We start from the raw sequence: 4,954 nt of genomic DNA on the forward strand, positions 1-4,954 counted from the left end.
GCTGGCATCCCCGGACGAGAGGTTGGTCCTGCTCGTCGGCCGCAGAGTCGAAGTACTGAAAGTCACTTTCGTGTCGAAACAGTAGCAGCGCTAACGCGAAACAGGTAGCGTGTTAGCTGGGATGTGCTTAAAGAGTGAACGGTAAGGATCAAAGAACAAATTTCTCTCGCGCAAATAATTGGGAAAGGGACAAAGCCACAGGCAGACCCTGCCGTGGTGCTCAGGTGTGGTTTAAGGTAAACGCTTTCTTAGGGCAACTGCCGCGTTTTACAGCTGGCCATTGGTAAGACGTACAGTTTGATCACATACTTCGTTATGTTTAGCCCTGTTTAGTAGATCTCTGAAATATCTCGTCTTGCAGATGCTGTCAAGCATGCTGCTTTTTAGTCACACTAGTTGCTCCTCCATAATATTTAAGTGGTTCCTTTCATTCCTTTGACTGGAGTTGAGCCATAGTACAAAAAATTTCTGAAGTCTGTGCTCTTATTGAGCAAAGACTTATAAACAATACAACATTTGAAAATTTTTACTTCTTTTTTTGTCTATGAGCTACGTTAGTTGTTGTGGGTTTTTTTGGTTTTTTTTTTTTTTTTTTTGCAAGCTAGTAATTCTTCTGTGCTAGTGAGTTTGAAACATTTCTGATACAGAGTGCTACTGACACCATCTGTAATTCAGCATAAAGGTGTCAGAGTCTATGGACTTGAAGCCTATGGTTTGCTGGAATCTCTTGATTTTCATTTTTTTTTGTATTTAGAAGGAACTCTTGAGCACAGTGAGACCTTACTGCAAGTCAAACTTCCCTTTGGCACTGCTTCAGTTTAAGCCAGCTTAACTTAGTTTTTCAGAAAACTTCCTTAAATAGTAGAACTAGGACAAAATTGTTTAGCGTGCACATGTATTCAGAGACACATAGTTTAAAGAGGGGATTTATTTACAGATTATTTCAAGACAGAACTTTTACTATGAGAAGTAAAATACCCTTTCAACTAACATATAAAAAGATTTCTGTAGCTTTTAACACTGAGAAGAATCTGAGTCCATGTGTGGTAGGGTTAGTTAAAAACAGGAGAAAAAAATCATCCTTCTATACCACCTGACTAGCTCAAGTCTATGCAGAACAGTCATAACCTTTATTTTATTCTTCAATATTTAACATCTGGACTCTACAACTAGCGTTACAGTTGTGTGTAGCCATGAATTTTTTTAATGCTTCCTGCAACTGGTTTAGGGAGGACTAAAGAAAAGTTATAGGCAGTTATAATTAGCCCAGTATATGATTGCATTCTCAATGTAAATAAAACTTTTTTTCATACAGAATGAGTTTTAAACCTTCAAAATCAAGACAAGATTTTTCCTATTGAGTGACACAAGGTAAGTGTTGTTTTCAAGGTAGCAGACTACTCCTTGTAGGCAATAGCGTAACAATATGTAGAGACAGAAATCTCTCAAGTATCTTTGTAGCTGTAAAGGCTGGTTACTAATGCATTAGCACTATGATTGACCTCCGATTTTGCACTTTGTGCAAGTAGTGGCAGCACGTTTGTGCTCTTTTTTAGATTTTGTAAAGCAAACAGGCTGCTTTAAGTATTTGCAGAACACTCTGCAGTTACAGAAGAGTTTCTTGCCTGGGAATAGCATCAGGATTTTTGCTTTGAGGTGATGTGTGTCGCTGCATTGGGATGCTTGGCAAAAGAACAAGCCAGTGTTGTCCTTATCTACAGGAGGAAGCCCACTGCCTGCTTAGTTTTGTGTGGTCCTTTACCTTGCAGTTTCTCTTTCTGTGCATTTGACCCAGTTATTCCAAGAAATGAAGCAAGCTGTCCTTTTTTTGGAGACTTCTTAGAACTCTAAAATGTCATATACAGAAATGACATTTGTTCTACTATGTGCAGGTATTTGGTTTTTTTTTTTTTTTTTAATTCTTAGTGCAAGAGTATTGCATGAAAGAGCTGTGAATGGAGAAAGCACAGGGATGGAAAAAATGGAAGAAGTTACAAGTAAAAAAGAAATCCTTGTGTAAATTCTAATTGTTGTCTTAACTAGTGATTCTTTGTGTTATTTCCATTTATTTCAGCAACTCATGTGGCTATTGTGTCTCCTTAGGAAACAGCTAGTTAAGCAGTACTGTTTATTCTTAGCAATCAATAGGGAACACAGTCAGGTTCTGGCCAGAAAAAGAAGGCACAGCATTCCCTCACATGGTATGAGAAGTAGTATGTCTAGAGGGTGGGAAGAATTACAGGATGGGCAGAATTAAGGAATTTAAGCACGGTTTTATTCTTGGCAGTTCAAAACCCACAATAAAAGTAAAGTTCAGTGAAGAATAATACTGGGGACTTAATTGTTCTTTGAGGGGGTTGGGAGCAGAAGAGAAAGGAATTTGCCTCTACAGTATAGGTGAACTTGATGTTGGGCTCCGCTCGGAATAGCTCTGGTTGTCTCTTCTGTGTCTTGGTCTTCCCTCACTTGTTAGTGATGCTGTACAGTTGGCAGATTAACAGATGCTGTGAGAACTTTCCATCAAAGGAAAGTTTAGCGGTAGGAGGAATGCCTTTATGGGAATGAGCTATGACAAGTTTGAGAATTGGGTAGATGAATTAGTTCTGAAATATTACATTTGTTTTTAAAGAGAGACGTAATGCTAAAAGATAGGATAGTACCGTCCTACTGTACAGTCAGTAAATCTTCCTTCTCTGGATTTTGTCTTTTGCTGTCTGTTTTCAATGTTAGTAGATGTGCTGATACAAATTTTACAATAATGTTACCTGTTGTCTTTTAAAATAAATTACATCTTTCTGTTTTGACCAGAAATGTCAGTTTGTAACAACTCATTTTGTCTACTCATATACAGGCTTAGAATGCATGTCCATGGATCCAGGGCAGCAACAAAATGCGTCTGTCTGTGACACCAACATTGGTGTTTCTTAGCAAGGGCTTCTGGTCTTTGCAAGTCATACACTTCTTTTTTTATTCCTTTTTTTTTTTTTGCCACAACAGACAGATGTAATTTCTTTTAAAAGACAGGAGCTAACATTATTGTATAACTTGTATCAGCACATCTACTAAATTTGAAAGCAGACAGCAAAAGACGAAATCCAGAGGCGGAAGATTTACTGATTGTTTTTCGTTTAGTAGAGTCCCATCTTCATTTGGTGAAATAATTATTCTCTCTTTTTTAAATCTATTTCACCTCATTTATTTAATCAGGTTTTGACTTTATTTAATTTCATCTATTGTGGACCAAAGACCATTTCTTAAATTTTTTCCTAAATGTGCCTTTAGTTCAAGTGTTGTGTGTGATTTCTGAGTGTCTCATACCAAACTAACTAAACTTCACAAAACCTGCAAGACTTGGGTAAATAGTAAGGTAAAAACTGTCAGATGCATGTTCTGGATATCCTGGCTCAGTTTGATATCATTTTGGTGACTATTTCTGCAGCATAGCAGGGAGCTTCTCATCACACCTGTTCTGTCTTCATGCCTTTCATCCTGGCTATTCTGAAAACAAAGTGCTAACAACTCGTAGGCATTTGTAAAAACTTTGTAAGAGTTCCAGTACCTGCTTTGCATAGGAAGTGTAAGCTTGAGAAGGAACTCAGTTTTCTAAGAGGTCTTTCAGCAAGATAACGACGGCAAGATAACTCTTTTCATTTCTCCCGCCCGTATTCTTAATTCACGTCTCCAGTAACTTCTGCAACAAGAAGTGTGAAGTCTGTCCTTTCATGTACTACAATTACTGATTTCCCACAGAATAGTCCATTGAATTGATAGTACAAGGTAGAAAATTTCAAAAACTAATGAAAAGAAAACCTTTTGAGCATATAGCTGGTAAATACTGTAAATAAAAAAATTTCTTTTAGAAAGTCAGCGAAATAAAAAACTGTGTTTGTATTTGGCAGTAAATAATGATCTGTTGAGATTTGATCTGGTAGGGTGCTATGCACCAGTCATTTCCACATACTTGGTTATTAGAATTAGCCCTCACATTCACAGGAATTGAGCCAATACTTCATGTAGCAAAATACAACAAGCAGTTGTTCTTATAAACAGTATTCACAAATTTTCAAGATAACCAGGAGATGAAAATTACAGAGGCTAAAATATGGAAGAATTTTAAAATAGAGCAAATGAGCAGTGAACTATTTTCCTCTGAATACATTCTAAAGATTCTTTAAAATTAGTACAAAAAAAGAAAAAAAACCAAACCCATAAGGCTGGAGTCCAATTTAAATATCTGTACTATTTTAAATAGACACATTATTGGCTACTAGTAAAAAGTCTTTTTTTTTTTAATGAGTGACTTTAACAAAAAAGGTGTGTTTAGAAATCTCTTGGCAGAGACCTTACGGCCACAAAATCTTGTTTTAATTAACTAGCGTGGTTTAGGGGCAAAAAAAAAGATATTTCTTCCTTTTACTGTGTACATGTACATGACTCACTTCAATACATGATAAAATTAATGAGAAAATTTCAATCCATTGCAGTTTTTTATTATAAAATGTATGCCTAAAATAACTCTTTTGTAGCTTTCATTCTTTTACCTTAGAATTTAAGAATTCAGATAACCGTAATTCACTCAATTAAAAAAACCCCACCAAAACAAAACTGAACAAAGACTAAGTCAATATGTTTTCTGTAGATTTTCTCAGGTAAACCTTAAAAGAGAAGGTAGCTCCGTATAAGCAATAAACCACCATGGGATTATCTTCAAAATCCACTTTGAGGTTAGCTTGCCTGGCAGTAGCTGTGCAGACATTCTCCAGTCTGATACTGTTATAGGGGAATCTTTCTGTTACTGGAGGCAACAAATAATGCAATTTATTATTCTGTCTAGATTTGTCATGCTCAAATATTGAAGAACACTTACTGAGCATAAAAATCTTCTCATGTTTATAAACAGGACAGGAAAAATAATCACTTTTCTTCTGTTACTGTTTTGGTTTTGATGTGTTAC

General features: G+C 36.2%; 1 long non-coding RNA gene across 1 annotated transcript in view; it reads left to right on the plus strand.

Moving 5' to 3' along the window:
- Positions 1-561: 561 nt before the first annotated feature.
- LOC108446998 overlaps positions 562-4,954 on the plus strand; it is a 22,343-nt gene continuing 17,950 nt past the window's right edge. The window contains exon 1 of the long non-coding RNA XR_001862355.1: positions 562-1,371. This is a non-coding gene — a long non-coding RNA (uncharacterized LOC108446998). The remainder of the gene's footprint in view (positions 1,372-4,954) is intronic.

The sequence above is a fragment of the Corvus brachyrhynchos genome, unplaced genomic scaffold (genome assembly GCF_000691975.1).
Source record: "Corvus brachyrhynchos isolate BGI_N302 unplaced genomic scaffold, ASM69197v1 scaffold22, whole genome shotgun sequence".
Lineage (NCBI taxonomy): Eukaryota > Metazoa > Chordata > Aves > Passeriformes > Corvidae > Corvus > Corvus brachyrhynchos.